A 19,506-nucleotide genomic window follows, 5' to 3' on the forward strand; every position below is an offset into this window, starting at 1 on the left:
CCGAGTCTTTGCTTTTTTCTGTTGTGCTCCATTTGTGAGTTGTACTCCGGATACCAGACTTTGTGTTTTGCTGAATTGTTTAATAATATTGCCCAAAGCATCTTTGGGAGACCGGGGGAAAACCTCCTCTTTAGAAAAAAAACCCTCCAGACATGCTGGAGGTGGTCCTTGAAATTAATGGCGCAGCGAGTTCAAGCTAACTGTTTATCATGTGACAAAGTTACTGCGGCTTGGACAGCCTTTGCCAAAAGGGCGCCACAAAGTTGAGCTTCTCCAAGGACCGGCATAGCCTCGTAGATAGGTTACTCAGGATGCAACATTAGTCCAATAATTCATATGCATGCTAGCTGAAAACGTTGCGACAAGATCACTAGCACACTGCTTAACAATGTTCGAACGCAACTCACTAAAACGTTGAAATTTGAAAAAGGCTGCATAAATGATCAGATCACAAGTTACAAAAGTAATTTTTACATGCAAAAGTAACAAACTAGCATACACGATCTACTACTGATCACAAGTTATAACAGCTTCAGCTCAGGTTTGTCTGGGTGCTCCCTAAGTTCCCGGCGCAAGTCTTGCTCGTAGGTATTGCTGCATGGACCCGATACCAATACTTGCTCCAAATTTTGTAAGCACTTTAGCCCGAAAATCCTCAAACACGACAACCCACAAGAGCTGCAGCAGTGAATGTTGAGCTCTTTGACTTTGAATGTTTCCAAACCTTCAAAAGTGACCGTTGAGCTGGTGCTACTGCAATCAATGCTGAGGGTGTCGAGTGCGAGCCCTCTAGCAAAATTGAGGTACTTCTCAATTGGTTTGATACGAAGAAGATTTTCACCTGCTGAAAATCGTTCTGCAAATAGGTCTGCGTCCTCTTGACTTGATATCGTCAAGGCATGGTCAAACCTTTTCAAATTCCTTGGCTGTATAATCCAGGTTGGCCTTATCCACGCACAACCTGCTGCGCCTGCAACTGCATTACCAGTGTACAGTACCTTAAGGCGCATTAGGGTCTTGGGTGGCTCGAAGATGTCATCAAAACGAGCAAAGTCATAGCTGCCACCCTCCAGCAGCAGCAGTTGCAGCGCCAGGATCTTGAGATGGCGGTGACCCGAGATGGCACAACACAACTTTTTCCAGTTTTCACAGGTGATGCCGGACAACCCGAGCTTGCGCAATTGGGTAAGTTTCTTGAGCTCCTTGAGGAAGAGGAGGGCGCCTGTCCCACCTGCAACATTCACGACACCTAGTGTATGCAATTCCGTCAGCTTCCCAATCCCCTTTGCAGCAGCGGTAACAACCTCAACACCACCGCCATTCTTAGCAACACGTCGGCGTCTGCGCACATTCTTCAAGTGCCACAGTCTACTGCAGGTTTCTTCGAAATCATGTGCCATCTTCCTTGCTCCTGCTGATGCCCCTTGGACCACTCCTGACAATGCTGCTTTGGCTCGGAGGAAAGGGCTCGTGCCATCATGACCATCGTCTCCTGGTGGTGTTGGTGGAGATAATGTTCCTGCCGGTGCGGCTGGTACTAAGAGAAGTCTAGACCCAGTGGCGCCTACACGAATGTACTGCAGCTTGTGTAGCTTGGTGATGATAGCAGGTGGCAGCTCGACTATAGAGGTGTCCTTGGCATCCAGAGTATCCAATTGCTTCATGTCACCCAATGAATCCGGGAGACGAGTGATGTGCATGCATCCTCGTAGGGACATGAACTTGAGGCGTGGCAACAGCTCGGCGATCAGCTCTAGATCACCATTGCTTACACTAGAAGTACTATCTGCTGTACTAGTGCCCTCCAGATCAAGCACCCGGAGCAGCTTCATCTTGTCACAGATGAGGAATGACCTCCAGTCCCCGAACACGGTGAAAGACCGTAACCGTGACAAGTCCAGGCTCTCAAATACAATCTTATCTCTGTCCCAACTGCTGCTTATGGTGAGGTGTTGCCCAGTGAGTCGCGGGCTGGGGCTGCAACTCCCGTCTAGTTCAAACACACGGTTATCTTCCATTGGTCGTGACTTGATGTATTCACGGAAGAAACCATTGAGCTTGAACTTTATCTTCAGTGTCTCCTTCCCATCCCCCCAGTATGATATGCTTAACTTCAAGAGCTCGAGTACGAGATTCTCTCCCTCCGCACCAGCACCATCAGGCAAGTAACCTTCTGCAATCCACCGCCGGAGCAACCGCCTCCATCTAATGTGTTCGTCTGCAGGGAAGACTGACATATAGAAGATGCATGGTTTGAGTTCATCCGAGCAAGCATCAAAATAGGATTGCATCCAACAAAATAGACCCTTCAAACTAGGAAGCTGCAACTGTAAGTATCCCATGAAGTCAACATTTATATGCCTCAGGATCTGCAACAACGAATCTGTCCGTCGTGTCACGATGAGGTGGCGGATTTGGTTTCCTATAGCAACTATTACTTCTGGAAGCCCACCACACTTGGAGAGGATAATTTTTGTATTCTCCGTTGCCTCGGTGGATCGTAGCTTGCCACACAAACTTATCTATGCAATTCATAAATAAATTAGTTAAATTCTGAAATTTCATCAGTGCACATGAGAGAGAGATGGTGAGGCAATATGAATGCACACAAGTTGCTTACCTTTGTGAAGAGATCAAGGGCTGCATCAGGTTGTAGACCCTTGACGTTGTGAATATAATAGTTTTCAGAACAATGTGTGGCGATTCTTTCTTCACCTGTAATGACAATATTTGTCCCACTAATAGGCCGGGATAACAAGGTTTTGTTTATCAAGTCCCAATCATGCGTGGACCGTAGACCATTGAAAACAAGGAGGCATTTGTATTCAAGTAGAACTATCATACACGCTTGAATAGGGTCTTGGCCTCCAAACATACCAATTGCTACAGCTTCCTTGGCATCACCATCATCCGATAAAAGATCCAGAAGCAATCTCTGACACAAGTCTGTCAAATTGAATGGATGGGGCACATCCACCCAGCCATACATTCTGTACACTTGCTTAGATATTAGCCTGTTGTAATAGTGTCTGACAAGAAATGATTTCCCAAGACCAGCAATTCCCCATACAGACAACGTCTTACCAGCACGGAGTTCATCAAAGACTGCATCTCCACCTTCATACCCACCAATGGCATAAGGTTCAGATTTATCCTCTTCCTTTATGTCGCCTTCTCCATCTGCAAGTCCGCTCTCCTCCGGCGAATGAGACTGATGAAAGTGTACATAAGAATGGGAATAAGAAGAGGATATGTAACCGATGAACTTGTTATTTAATTTAATTTTTTTCTATTAAAATTATGCACATACCTTCATCAGATCTTCCATATTGAGCACCCGATCTCGTTCGTGATCTACACAGTGTGTGGCCACACTTTGGTCACATGTAATAACAACAATGCAACCTCTAGTAGACTCGCATACGAGGTGGTGTTTAATCAAGTTCCAGTCCGTGGTGGACTGCAAGTTTGTGATAAAGATGAGGCACTTGTGCTCAGTCAGGAACTTGCGACTCATTTCAATTATTTCCAGGTCACTATTCATCATCCTGAGCTTTTCCCCTTTTTTTTCTAGTTCATTTGCTGGGTACGATTGAATAAGTATGACTAGAGCCAAGTCAACCAGCTTGAACAACCCATCTCCATCACCAACAAAATTGCAATGGTATTCAAATTTCACTCCGTCAAATACCCTATACTTGCGGGCCTTATAGGAGTTCAGTCTAACCAATAATTCTAATATCTCTTCATTGGTCCGCCAGAACAATGAGATGACACGATGCTGTCCTCTTAATTGCCAAAATAATGCACTCATCCCAATGTGATGCCCACAACCCTGCAGCAATTGAGTAAACTAATCAAGAACTTAATTAAGCCCCCACCCAAATTGGTTATGCTACATCAATAAATTGAACAAACCGACCTAATTTATTTTGACAAACCTACTTGCTACCAAGTGGAGCCCAAAACAGCAGTACGTGTTTTAACTAAAGCTAGCTCTACTCCATTGCAATGAACAGGGCGCTCATGTATTTTAAAATACAATTTTGATCATAAATTAGAACAATAATATATATGTTATGTGACTTACAAATTATATCACTGGAAACTTCTTTGGTTTAAATTTTACCACATAACCCACCTTTGATTGGTTAAATTGATGGTCAAAGTTAAATTTTGAAATGTGTGTGTGCCTTATTCATTGGAATGAGGGTGGGTTTATCTACAAGCACCCCTTAACACTTTATTCTACAAGCACTAGGTTAATTCTAGAGGCATTTTTGAACTGCAAAAAAATCACCAAATTGAACCCAGACCCCTGGACCGAACCAAATTGCACGCAAGAAAAGAAAAATCCCCCACTGACCCATCTTCCCGACATCCCATCGGCCCTGCATCGTTGTGCCACCTTCCCCAACCCTTCGCCACCACCCAAGAGTCACCTTCTTCCCCAACGAGCCATCTCCATCATGCATCGTGCCGGCAACACCCTAACCATCCCCCGGACAGCCCCGCTTCACATCGCCACCCCTAAATTTACTTTATTTTTTCCTATTAAATTACACACATACCTTCATTAGATCTTCAACATCGAGGACCCGATCTTGTTTGTGATCTACACAATGTGTGGCCACACTTTGGTCACCTGTAATAACAACAATGTAACCTCTAGTAGACTCAAATAATAGATCTTGTTTAATCAAGTTCCAGGCCGTGGTGGACTCTAGGTTCGTGATAAAGATGAGGCACTTGTGTTCAGTCAGAAACTTATGACCCCTTTCAATTATATCCTGGTCATTATTCATCCCCCTCAGCTTTTTACATTCTTTTTCTTGTTCATCTTCTGGGTACGACTGTGCAAGTATGAACAAAGCTAAGTCAACTAGTTTGAACAGCCCATATTTCACTCCGTCGAATACCCTATACTGGCAGGAGTATAGCTTATCCATTAAGTGTGATCTCTCTTGATCAGTCCGCCAGAACAAGGATACAACACCATCATGTTGTTTAAATTGCCAAAATAATTCACTCATGCCGATTAGATGCTCACAACCCTGCAGCAATTAACTAAACTGATCAAGAATGTAATCAAGCAAGTAAAATTGGTTCCACTACATATATGGTACTAAAAGATATCAATCATAAATTAAACATACCCACTTGCTACATATATACGCCCTCTGTCCGAAAAAACTTGTCATCAAAATGGATAAAAAGGGATGTATCTAGAACTAAAATACAACTAGATACATCTCCTTTTATCCATTTTGATGACAAGTATTTCCGGACGGGGGGAGTACATATACATACATACCTATGTTTACCACCCAGGGGTAGTTACCCTCATATGAGTTTTGTATGTGTTATACAACATCTTTCAAAACTGAGAGTATGTACGTGTAATATGCAGTATATAAGAATTTTGGGTAGTATATCACTAGTGAGAAATGGTGAAAGCACCTTATACAGTTTACAACCAAACAGGCAACCAAACGGCGGGTCAATATTGGTTCCTTCATGTAGCTAACCCAGATGCGGGCGATCAAACTATGTGCAAATGCTAGTTTTTGGGTTGTTTTACCTCAGCCAGGCCCATCTAAGACACACATGCAATGCAGGCAAAATCGCCACCGGGAACCAAATACGCCCTAGACTTTCGGTACAAGAAAGGAAATCTAGACTAACACGACTACGTAAAGAGACATATACCTACAATAAATCACGAGGGGACACGATGCCATGCGAGGCTGATATCACACCATATACCTATACAAATACTCCTTACCACCCCTGGTCAACTGCAAAGTCCACACAGCAGCCTTGCACTTACGAGTCGTCTTAATACTGTCTTTGTAGAGATTCTTCAAAACCTATTGAGTCAAGTCAAAGAGAGATAATAACAAGAAGATGGCTCATCAGAGAAGACGATGCATCAAGAGGCCCCCACAGTAGCTTAGCAGCAGGAGCACTAGAAACAGGTGCACTAGCGGCAGGGAGCACTAACGAGAAGATGGTTGAGGAGCTTCACGAGCCTGATGAGGAAAGAGGCAGAGATCGATCGACAGAGCACAAGTCAACGTGTACGATGAGGTGGAGAGCGAAATAAAATAAATCCAATCAGAGTATGAGTTTTGACACGCGGAAACCCTAAACCTGGCTTATGATACCATGTTAAGGATGCAACTTGGTTGTATTCAATAGTCCACGGGGCATATATAGTATTTCCTCTGTTTCAAATTAGTTCTCTTAGATTTGTCTAGACACGATTCGTATCTAGACATGCTATAGTGATAGATACATTTGTATCTAGAAAAATCTAAGACAACTAATTTGGAACGGAGGTAATACACAATAGACATCGGGTACAAGAAAGGAAATCTAGACTAAAATGACTACACAAAGAGACCTAGATATGTGTGGTTGACATTTCAAAACTTCTACCACAAATTTATATACAGAAGTATACTGATTGGGCATGTAAACTTTTATGTCATTATATGTCCCTTTACCAATTCTGGGGCTAAGTATTATTGTAAGTGAAAATCAGATGTTAATTTACTTTATTTTTTCCTAATTAAATTACACACATACCTTCGTCAGTTCTTCCATGTTGAGCACCCGATGTTGTTTGTGATCTACACAGTGTGTGGCCACACTTTGTTTACTTGTAATAACAATGATGTAACCTCTAGTATACTCACATAAGAGATGCTGCTTAATCAAGTTCCAGTCTGTGGTGGACTCCAGGTTCGTGATGAAGATGAGGCAATCGTGTTCAGTCAGAAACTTACGGCACACTTCATATATATGCAGGTCATTATTCATCTCCATGAGCTTTTTACGTTCTTCTTCTCGTTCGTCTTCTGGGTACGATTGCAGAAGTATGACTAGGGCAAAGTCAACCAGTTTGAACAGGCCAGCTTCTTCAATGTCACCAGGGTGGAGAATGAAGTCAAATTTCACTCCGTCGAATATCCTATTCCTGCGGATGACGTAGGATAATTGTCTAATCATGAATTGATCGTACTCTTCAATAGTCCGCCAGAACAAGGAGATAACACCGTGTGGTCGCCGTAATTGCCAAAATAATTCACCCATGCCAATGCGATGCCGACAACCCTGCAGCAATTAAGTAAACTGATGAAGAAATCAATCCCCTAACCAAATTGGTTCTCCTACACAAGGAGTACTTGTTAGATTAAAAGCTCGAGGCGCAACCGGACAGGATTACAGAGAGCAAAAACTTACAGAGTACAAATCATAAAAAGCACAAGCGGCAGATACAAAGTGCTAGACAAACTAGTAGCACCGAAGCCATCGCCCTACGCTACGACCTACACAGAGAGGAAAGCTAAGGTCTTTGGGGAAGGCACCACCGAGGACGATTCATGGCGCCATACCGTCAACAGGCAGAGCAGTCCATGAGAGGCGGATGGATCAGATCCCCGCTGCCACCTTCATAATCATAGGGACGGCGTGACGCGCACGAGTCAGGGTGCACCTCAAGCGATGGCAAAGAGGTGGGAGGAGGGGGCAGGTTGGTGGAGGCTCTCTAGGATTGGAAATGCGACGGTGTGTGTGTGTGTGTGTGTGGGGGGGGGGGGGGGGGGGGGGGGGGGGGATAGAGATCACATACGAAGTACTAAAAGACGGCAATCATAATATACCAGCAACATCGTTAAAGGATGGCTGGCAAACATCAATCGATACAGAGGCCGGCAGAATCCCTTTTACGGAAAATGGGCATGCACCATAATTAACCATGACTAGCTAGCTCAACGCTCAACGCTATGTGTGTACCTTAGAACATCTATAGCCCGGACCCCATGTTTATACTCCCTAAACGTTTGAAACGTCTGCTGTCAGTGGCTCAGTGCCCGGTCAAAAAAGTGACCGAGCCAGACCCCTTACTTTCTCCCTAAACATCTGATCCTTAAATCATGACCAAATCTGAGGGCAATATGAGAATGCCGGGTCAAGGCCGGGCCAGGCACCCCCACTCCACGTCACATGCCTCTCACACGATCCCATCTGCAGCGACGACCTTGTCCTTCTTCCTTTCTATCGTCTCTCTATCGATTGTAGGAAGCAATGGTACGACAAAGGAGGTGGTGTCTCGTGGTGGTGACCGCGTGGGTAGGCAAGGTGGCTGACGACGACGTTGGAGGTGGCAGATGACGCCATGCCACGCAGGCTGGCCGGCCGTGCAAGCCGGCTTGAAGCCGGACAGGAGCTCGAGCTGCCCATCTTCGTCGCCCATAAAAAATGAGAGGTTTAAAATCGGGTTTGTGGTTGTATGGCGAAGGAAAAAAAAAGCTTAAAACAGACACGTCCGGGACACCGTGGACGGACGTTTGAGTCTTTAAATTATTGGGTCTGCCTACGTCACATCTAGATGTGAGATAATATCTCACATCTAACATGATGTCATCCTACATTAGCGCCAACTCACTCAAAACAAATCCCGCTTGTTCTTTGTCTTTGATTTTGTTCGTTTGTCTCTTTTTTTGTCTATCCTCCAGCCCCGCCATAAACGACACTCTCATTCCTTGGGCTGGCCTTGTATGTTTTTTTCTCGCTGTTTTTTTTGTGGGGTTTTTCTATTATACATTTTGAACAAACACAACAAAGGCGAAACATACAGAGGCGATAAAAAATGTTTTTGACGGCCAGATCTGGGCCGGCAGCACTTGTTCGTACGCGCGCACATGTATTTATACATGTACATGCACCTGCATTTGTACGCATTGTCCAGTCTTTCTTCTGGGTGTCACACACACGCACATGGCCATGCTAGTTGCTTTCGTTCTCTATAGTTCAACCGTGCATGCATGCATGGAGACAGGGTATATGTACTCGCCCGGGCCCACTCACCAATGCTAGCTAGCTAAGCTTCATATGTAATGCATCTCTGGGTCATCCTCGAAGCGTTCATGTATATGTACAAGATTGAATTGTCTACCATTGATCATTAATCAATAAAGTCCCTAGTATGTCTTGAAAAAAATGTGTGCATGCATGAGCTAAAAGACATGCATGCTTTTTTTTCTATATACTACTACACTAATTTTATGTTAACCATTTACAAAAAAGTAAAATTTGGAAATATGGTCATGTATTGCATGAAGAAAAATGCTCGAGTTGGTGGGTGAGCTTGCAACTGACCAAAACACAACTACGAGCCCAATTGCGAGTCGTGGGCAAACTTGCAACTGGGACAAAAATAACTACGTGTCCCAGTTGCGAGTCGTGAGTGGACTTGCAACTTGAAGGAAAGGAAACACAACTATAAACCCAGTTGCGAGTCAGGGTGGAATTGCAACCGAGGCAAAATAAAATGGTCAGGCCTAGATTAGCCCAATTGCGAGTTGACGGTGGGCTTGCAACTAGGGCACAAAATAATATTGGGCCCAGTTGCGAGTTCATGGTGGACTTGTAAATGAGACAAAAAAACTCTGTGCCGTTGAGAGTTTGATTTTGGACTTGCAACAAGGATAAAAAAAGTTGGACCCCAGTTACAAGTCAAGGGTTGACTTGCAACTGGGACAAAAAAATTGGACCCTAATTGCGAGTCAAGGGTGGACATGCAATTGGATAAAAAAAGGTTGTTCCCCAGTTACAAGTCGAGGGTTGACTTTCAAGTAAGACAAAAAATGGCCGGGCCCCAGTTGCGAGTCGATGGTGCACTTGCAACTAGGACAAGAAAATGGCATATCAGAGTTGCGAGTTGAGGGTGGACTTGCAACTGAGACAAAAAAGGTTGGTCCTCAGTTTCGAGACGAGAGTGGACTTGCAATTGAGACAAAAAAAGGCTGGGCCATAGTTGCGAGTCGAGTGTGAACTTGCAACTGTGACAAATAAAATGGCCGGCCCCTAGTTGCGAGTTGAGGGTGAACTTGCAAATAAGACAAAAAAATGTCAGAGGCCCAGTTACGAGTCGTGAGTGGGATTGCAATTAGGACAAACAATGACCGGCCCTAATTGCGAGTCAAGGGTGGACTTGAAACTAGGACAAAAAAGTCGGAACCCCGTCGTGAGTCGGGGTGAACTTGCAACTGGGACAAAAAAACGTCGGCCCTAGTTGCGAGTTGAGGATGGACTTGCAATTGGGACAAAAAAAGGTTGATACAGAGTTGTGAGTCGAGAATGAACTTGCGACTGAGATAAAAAAAAAGTCAGGCCAGAGTTGCAAGTCGAGAAGGGACTTGCAAGTCAAAAAAATCATAAATTTAAAATATAAAATGAAAAAGAAGAGAAAAATGAAAAAGTAAAAAATAATAATAATAAAACATGAATCTGGTTTTTTCATGATTTTGAAACAAAAAATAAAGAAAAAAGAATAGAAAAAGGATAAAAAAACAAACAAAGCAGCCCATCCAGCGCTGATACACAGGCCAAAATAATGAAATAAAGTGGACCGAGGCGGACAGGGAGATTGATTTAGGACGCACACGACAAGACAATGGGCTGACGTGCAAAAATCAAGATCAACTTTGTGCGAAAAAATAAAGACAAACAGATCAGACAACTCTACACTTAGATGTGAGATAGTATCTCACATCTAGATGTGAGATAACTATCTCACATCTAGATGTGAAATAGCAATACTGCAAATTATTATATCCTAACTGTAGATGCTCCTAGTTCTTTCTATTTTACTTACTGCACGCAAGAATCATCTCCGGTCCCTTTTTACTGAAAAAATCCCCAGCCCTTTTTAGTCAGTGGTAATATTAAGTACCATATATAGAATGATAAAACGGCAATTAATAATAATAAAAATACTGCTCTCGTCTTCCATCAAATGAAGGTGTATTAGCTAGATTTAAAATTAAGATTAAAATACTTATAACTGTGATGTTGCTATATCATAAACTAACCAAGCATATGTATGGTTGGTTAAATTAGACTTTTGTTAAGCAATCAAAATAGGCCTTATATATTTTACTACTCCCTCCGTCCCAAAATAAGTGTCTCAAGTTTAGTTATAGGTTTCATGTGGTGGAACCAGCCCATCAAGATTTAATTTCTGGACTTGACATTGGTGCTCACATTTTTCTATACTTATTTCAGCCTTTTCGATGATGTTCATTCAGGTTAGGAGACGGTCCGGTCGACTATGAAGGCGTATGTGATAACTTCATCAATCTCAGATGTTGTGTTGGCACAGTATCTCGGAGGTGTTCATAGGGATAGAGTGTTATACTGATTGGCATGTACACTTTTATGTCACATATCCTTTCACTACATCTATAGGTCTATGAGAAGTGAAAATCATAGTAAAAACTTTCATGGCATCTCTAATACTGACTCTCAAACCGTCTGCATCCGTCCGAACCGAGTGGTCCAGACCCAATTTGTCAACCAACGTGATACCCTCATTAGTCCACAGACCGCTGCCACGCACACGTCCGACTACTCGGCCCCACTCGAAACCCTCTCCCTCGCCCGCACCCTTTGCCGTGCAAATTAGTTGGCACACATTCATGTTGGTCAACACCGCTCCAGAGCACTAGCGCAACATTCATGTCGTCCCAGAGCAGACAAAACCTCTCACTTGAGCCGGCATCAAAGCGGCACGCCGGTCGAGTGCGCTGCCGCGCCGAGTCCTGTTGTACGCACCTTCTCTTCGCATGCAAACTGTCCGTCTGCCTCACGGCATTAAACAAGTGTAGTTATCGAGAAACCAACTCCGGCGCCAGCATACGAACGCCGCCCATCTCTCCGCCTACCGGCATTAAACACCCCGCCACTTGGTCGGCACCCGCTATTTTTACATGGACAGCCTCGACAAGTGTCGCATCACACTTTCGTTCCCGATCTTCTCTGTGCACCAGATCAGCCAAGGCCTCAAGCTCCAAAACCTGTGGGACAGTCTCTCCGACGAACAGAAGCAGGAGCTCCTGGCATTGCGGCCAGCTGGCTGGCCCGTCGAGCACTCTAGAGGGAAGCAACTTCAACGAGACAATGACAGCGGGAGGCGGCCGACGCCTCCACCATCGCCGATCCATTCCAACATCACCACGAGATGATGACAGCGGGAGGCAGGGTTCCAACAGGCGCAACACGACCAGTACAACCTTTGGCTCCTCGACGAGCACCGACTCACAGAGGAATAAATCACCGGCGACCAGGCGAACGACAACGTTGTCACAGCCATGGTGGCAGACGTGGATGAGCAGAAGGCACTGCTCCTGTCCTAATGCACTTCCCACAAGATATGCCACGAGCGATGGCGGTTGCGCGTCCTGCTAACGGAGAAAGATGCCATGTTGATGGACATCAACGCGGGAGCAAAGAAATTTGAGGACACAACCGAGGATGCCTCCAGCTCGCCGTTGGCTGCGTTTGTTGGGCCTCATATCCGGTGAGCTTGCCCGGAGCTTTGCGGAGCCCGCCAGTCTTCCCTTCCTGCCGAAGCTTGACTTCTTGGTGCTCACGGCCAACCGGTGAGCTTGCTGCCGGACATGGGAAGATATTTCATGGGAAACGGGTGTCACCGCAGCCGGCAATCATTTAGTCTAGGTTAGAATAGCCTAGTCTGCTATAGTTTAGTAGAAACATGTCGAAAATATAAAGATTTCCGTCTGGCTTGGATGCAAATCATCTGGTTTGCATGTAATTCATCAGGTTTGAAATGTATACGGGCATGATTGAATGGCCGACTCTTGCACCCATGTATGCAGACTACAATCAGTAGACAAATACCGTGTCCGTTTTAAGGCTCCCATTGAAGATCAAGCAACTTAGTTGTATTGCATAATCCATGAGGTATATAATATACAGTTTGTCTAATTCACATCTAGATGTTTTTTAAGGATGTCACATCTAAGCTCCGACAAATATATAATGCAGCAACAAAAAAAAACTAGAACAAAAAAATAGACCACAAACATAATTATGTCACATCTAGATGTGTCCTAGACAGACCCTATAATATAATACAAGGTATTAATACTCCTTAAAAAAGGTAGATGAAGATTAGACTACTCATAGCGAGAGTAACATATGTAGTAACTTGCATGCCACATAAGCAAAACAAAAATGCACACAAATGGAGTAACATATTTTGTTACATCGTATTTTCGAAAAGGGGATCTTTATTACTTAAAATGTTTAAGTATATTACCATCACATAGCGCTTCTGAGTGAAAAATGACTCTACAAAACAGTAAATGATGGTATTTATGTTAACACCACCTATGACACTACCCAATAACTTTAAATAAGTAACATATACATGTTATTAGTCTAAGTTACGCCTACTTCGACTAGCCTTATGAAAAGTCAAGCATGACATATATTAATGATAAAGAACTAAACTAATTGCATACTTACCTTGGGTATAATGGCACAAAGAGACCGATCGTGGGAGAAGCGTTTAAGCTCCGATACTTGGTACGGGTCCCCCGTGCAGACAAGGGCAATTCCCAAATGCTTGGTGGAGATGATGATCCGGCTGCCGTTTTTGCCGTCCAGAAGGCACATTCTGATGGCATCCCAGTCTGCGACACTAGATAACTCTGTCTCTAGAACAACAAGATACCTATGCTTGCTGACTAGCACCATGAGCTCAGATATATTGCCATGGTGCTGGTGGTCAGGGTGAGATTTAGTGAATTGACTGAGCAACTTGTTGAGAAACTCAATTGGGTTAAAAGGATGGCGCGTACTCAGCTTTAACCAGGCGCGATTCTTGAACTCTTGGCAGATTTCTGGGTCATCATACGCCTTCTTCGCAATACTCACCCACCCAAGTTCACCAACAACATCAGCCTGCTGACTTCGCCATAGCGAGATCACTTTGAGCTCACTATCTTCACAGTCGATCAACCTTTTGAGCTCGCCGTTGGTGTGGATCAGCTTTCCCATGGACTCCCAAGCCTCCCTTAGGAAGTGGAATACCTCCATTGTCGCCGGTGTACTACTAGTAGCACGACCCGCAACGTGCAGTAGCTGCTGCTGATCTGAGGAGTCGTTGCCACCGCCATCGCCGCCGCTGCTACTAAAGAGGTTGTAGCGTGTGTTCCTCTGGCTTAGGTCCTCCACCCTCACCTTGAGCCGCTTTATATCCGCCACCGCCACATCCAGGGGCAGCGGCCGCCCCGCCACAAAAGGGATTGTCGAGGCCAGACGCCACACCCAGTCGCAGGGTGATGCCTTGTCGAGCTGGATCACGAACTCGACGCAGTCCTCCACGTCGAAGGCCAATTCACGGAGCTGCCTCACCCATGCTCGAACCACCTCGTCCTGGGATGCACGTCTTCCTGCATTGGAGGCTTTCAGGAAGGACTGCATTATTTCAAACTCGCCGGAGATGAACACCAGGTCGTCCTGCACGCGCACCCTCAGCTTCCCCTCCTCCTAGATCGCCGACCTCACGCTGTTCAGCGTGCCCTGCACCGCCGACTTGGTCAGACCAAGAGCAAAGTCCGCCATGGTTTGTGGTGTGGTGTGGTGTGGTGTAGCAGCTAGCAAGTCAGGTAGCAGCAAGTGATATCTCCGGATCTGAGATATGTGAGTTTACAAGCCTCTAGAGGTGGGTTTACAAAGGGGCGCGCTAGCCGGCCGGAGGAGAGATAAAAGAAATGCATGTACATGCATCAGTTCTGTGCCTAGAACCAGTGAACCAGCTTCCGAGTAGCGTCAAGACAAAATTAGCTCCTACTCCCAATTGTTTGACCTTGATTTTCGCGCCACTTGGCCGTCTGAAAGGTGCCAACACCAACCCTATGAGCTATTTTTGGCACTGGGGCGATTAATTAATTTATGGATCAGATGCAATGAAATATTCATGTGGCAGCAGGCCGGTTGTCCAAAAGTACAAGTTGTCTAAAACTAATTAAACAAGTTGGCTCAAAGAAATGGATCCGGACGTGTGAACTACTCCCTCCGTCTAGGTGTGTAAGTCATCTTACGTTGCGCACCGTGACCAAGGTGGAGGGGAAAACGAGAGAACTTAATGTGTTTTTGCTAATTAATAACAATGCATGCAACGAACTGACCAATGCATGTCGTGTTTGGTAGTCTCAAATCATTTAAAGCATGCATGACCCACATCCCTTATTGGTTGATATGTCACGAAATAAGAAACGAGATGAGAGTTAATGTACCGCGCCTAAGTGTTTTGAGATTATTTGGTTTTCGTAAGATGACTTACACACCTAGACGGAGGGAGTACTGCTTATGCCTATCGACTTGCCGACTACCTAATTGATTGTTTTTTCTCTAATCTTGAGTTTCCGTTGATTATAAACTGGCCGGCCTTGATCAATCAGTTGGTATTGATTTTGTCAGCAGACTTTGAGGTTAGTTTAACCTGTCATCTTTCAGTAGTACTTAACTATTTCATTCTATCGTCAATGACGCCAAAGTTTTGAGAAATAACGTTGAAACTTTACTGGGGTTTGCAAAGAATCACCCGATTGGGTTCAACAGTTCAGGTGACAGTAATCTAGGCTTGAGAGCGTACCAACATGCTTCAGGATATATAGCTCAAAATGTTCTTTCTAAAATGAGTTGGTTTCAGCTGAGATAAAAAATTACGTTCCAGCTGTTGTGCATGTTTTTTTGCAGGTGGTGGGAATGGGAGCCAAAGAGTTCAAGATGCTCTTACAAGATATCGCTTCTTAATTGCAACTTCGATTAGAGGACTTGTGTTTATTAGTTAGTCCCTTGCGTACTGCCCCTTCCACAGTCCAAAAGCTATCTAGGCTAATTCAATATTAAATTTGGACTTGGGACTCAGTACATCCTCTTACTATAACCTCTGATGACTAGAAAAATGTGATGATTACTTAGCAGTTAAGTCTTAACGTGGATTGCATTGATGTGCATGTATCCCCTTGCACTTGTTTTTACCTTCACTTGGTGGAGCGGACAGCTTCCGTTTACCTAAACTGGGTTTCTTTTATACCACAAGGACTCGCCCACGCCACTATACGTACGCACATAAACGTGCCCCAGGATGTGTTTATTATTTGTTTGTGCAAACAACATGTTGCTGAAAATGCGAGTGTTGATGACCGACACGTAAACGCACGCTGGAGTTCGGCAATTGTGAAAATCACTCCGGGACCCTAAAGAAGTGAGTAATAGTTCAAGAAACGGGCCAGAATTGGCCAAAACTGCTTATGTTGATGACCGATAAGTAAACGCACGCTGGTGTTCGGCAATCGTGGAAATCACTCCGGTACCCCAAAACAGTGAGTAATAGTTCAACAAACGGTGCAGGATCGGCCAAAACTGCTTATGTTGATGATCGACACGTAAGCGCACCTTGGGGTTCAACAATTATGGAAATTGCTTCGGGACCCCAAAACAGTGAGTAATAGTCCATAAAACGGTTTAGAATTGGCCAAAACTGTGAGTGTTGTCGACGGACACGTATACGCACCCGAGAATCGTCAATCGTGAAAATCGCTTTGGGACCCCAAAATATTGAGTAATACTGCAAAAAAAAACGGAGCAGAATCTGCCAAAATTGTGAGTGTTGATGACCGACACCTAAACGCAACCCGGGGTTCGTCAATCGTGGAAATCACTTCGGGACCCCAAAACCGAGTAATAGTCCAAGAAACGGGCGAGAATCGGCCCAAACTGTGAGTCTTAACGACCAACTCGTAAGCACACCTTGGGGTTCGACAAGTATGGGAATCGCTTTGGGACACCAAAACGTTGAGTAATAGTCCATTAAAGAGCCCAGAATCGGACAAACCTAGGATTATTGATGAACGATACATAAATGCATCCCGGGGTTCGTTAATCATGGAAATCGCTTAGGGACCCTAAATCAGTCAAAAATAGTCCATGAAACGGGCTGGAATCGTTCAAAACTGCGAGTGTTGATGACCGACACATAAATGCACCCCGGTATTCATCAATCGTGGAAATCACCGAGGGACCCCAAAACTGAGTAGAAGTCCAAGAAACGGCCCAGAATCGGACAAACCTAGGATTATTGATGAGCGATACATGAATGCACCCATGGTTTCGTCAATCATTGAAATCGCTCAGCGACCCCAAATCAGGAGTAATAGTGCATGAAACGGGCCAGAATCGACCAAAATTGTGAGTGTTGATGACTGACACGTATACGCACGCTGGGGTTCGGCAATCGTGAAAATCACTCTAGGACCCGAAAACAGTGAGTAATAGTTCAACAAACGGGCTAGAATTGGCCAAAAGTACTTATGTTGGTGACCGACACGTAAGCGCACCTTGGCGTTCAAGAACTATGAAAATTGCTTCGGCACCCCAAAACGGTGAGTGATAGTCCACGAAACGGGTCAGAACTGGCCAAAACTGTGAATGTTGACGGCGGACACGTAAACGCACCCCGGGGATCGTCAATCATGGAAATCACTCTGGGACCCCAAAACGCTGAGTCATAGTGCACAAAACGGACCAGAATCGGCCAAAATTGTGAGTGTTGATGAGCGACACCTAAACGCACCCCGGGGTTCGTCAATCGTGGAAATCACTTTGGGACCCCAAAACCAGATAATGGTCCAAGAAACGGGCCAGAATCGGCCCAAACTGCGAGTCTCGACGACCAACTCGTAAGCACACCTTGGGGTTCGACAACCATGGAAATCGCTTTGGAACCCCAAAACGGTGAGTAATAGTCAATTAAAGAGCCCAGAATCGGACAAACCTAGGTTTATTGATGAACGATACATAAACGCACCTCGGGGTTCGTTAATCATGCAAATTGCTCAGGGACCCCAAATCAATGATTTATAGTCCATGAAACGGGCTAGAATCGGCCAGAACTATGGGTGTTGATGACCGACACATAAACCCATCCCGGTATTCGTCAATCGTGGAAATCACTGAGGGACAACAAAACTAAGGAGAAGTCCAAGAAACAGCCCAGAATCGGACAAACGTAGGATTATTGATGAATGATACATAAATGCACCTCGGGGTTCGTCAATCATGGAAATCGCTCAGGGACCCCAAATCAGTGAGTAATAGTCGATGACACGGGCCAGAATCGGCCAAAATTGCGAGTGTTGATGACCGACACGTAAACGCACGCTGGGCTTCGGCAATCGTGGAAATCACTCCGGTACCCCAAAACAATGAGTAATAGTTCAATAAACGGGCCAGAATCGGACAAACCTGCTTGTGTTGATGACCAACACGTAAGCGCACCTTGGCGTTCAACAACTATGGAAATTGCTTCGGGACCCCAAAACGGTGAGTAATAGTCCACGAAACGGGTCAGAATTGCCCAAAACTGTGAGTGTTGACGACAGACACGTAAACGCATCCCGGGGATCGTCAATCGTGGAAATCGCTGTGGGACCCCAAAACGCTGAGTAATAGTGCACAAAATGGACCAGAATCGGCCAAAATTATGAGTGTTGATGACCGACACCTAAACGCACCCCGGGGTTCGTCAATCGTGGAAATCACTTGGGGACCACAAAACCAGGTAATAGTCCATGAAACGGGCCAGAATAGGCCCAAACAGCGAGTCTTGACGACCAACTCGTAAGCACACCTTGGGGTTCGACAACCATGGAAATCACTTTGGGACCCCAAACGATGAGTAATAGTCGATGAAAGAGCCCAGAATCGGACAAACCTAGAATTATTGATGAACGATACATAAACGCACCCCGGAGTTCGTCAATCATGGAAATCGCCCAGGGACCCCAAATCAGTGAGTAATAGTCCATGAAACAGGCCATAATCGGCCAAAACTGCGAGTGTTGATGACCAACACATTAACGCACCCCGTTATTCGTCAATCGTGGAAATCACATAGGGACTCCAAACTGAGTAGAAGTCCAAGAAACGGCCCAGAATCGGACAAACCTAGGATTATTGATGAACGATACATAAATGCACCCCAGGGTTCGTCAACCATGGAAATCGCTCAGGGACCCCAATTCAGTGAGTAATAGTCCATGAAATGGGCCAGAATCGGCCAATATTGCGAGTGTTGATGACCGACACGTAAAGGCTAGCTGGGGTTGAGTAATCGTGGAAATCGCTCTGGGACACCATAACACTGAGTAATAGTGCACAAAACGGACCAGAATCGGACAAAATTGTGAGTGCTGATGACCGACACCTAAACGCACCCCGGGATTCGTCAATCGTGGAAATCACTGCGTGACCCCAAAACAGTGAGTAATAGTTCAAGAAACGGGCCAGAATCGGCCAGAACTGCTTGTGTTGAAGACCGACACGTAAGCGCACCTTGGCATTCAACAACTATGGAAATTATTTCGGGACCCCAAAACGGTGAGTAATAGTCCACGAAACGGGTTAGAATTGACCAAAATTGTGAGTGTTGACGACGGACACGTAAACACACCACAGGGATCGTCAATTGTGGAAATCTCTGTGGGACCCCAAAATGCTGAGTAATAGTGCACAAAACGGACCAGAATCGGCCAAAATTATGAGTGTTGATGACCGACACCTAAACGCACCCCGAGTTCATCAATCATGGAAAATAACTTTGGGACTCCAAAACCGGGTAATAGT

At 45.0% G+C, this 19,506-nt stretch overlaps 1 pseudogene; it reads right to left on the reverse strand.

The window, feature by feature from the left end:
• Positions 1-521: 521 nt before the first annotated feature.
• On the reverse strand, positions 522-14,439 carry LOC123102239 (uncharacterized; annotated as a pseudogene).
• Between the last annotated feature and the right edge of the window lie 5,067 nt (positions 14,440-19,506).

Source organism: Triticum aestivum, chromosome 1B (genome assembly GCF_018294505.1).
Source record: "Triticum aestivum cultivar Chinese Spring chromosome 1B, IWGSC CS RefSeq v2.1, whole genome shotgun sequence".
Taxonomy (NCBI): domain Eukaryota; kingdom Viridiplantae; phylum Streptophyta; class Magnoliopsida; order Poales; family Poaceae; genus Triticum; species Triticum aestivum.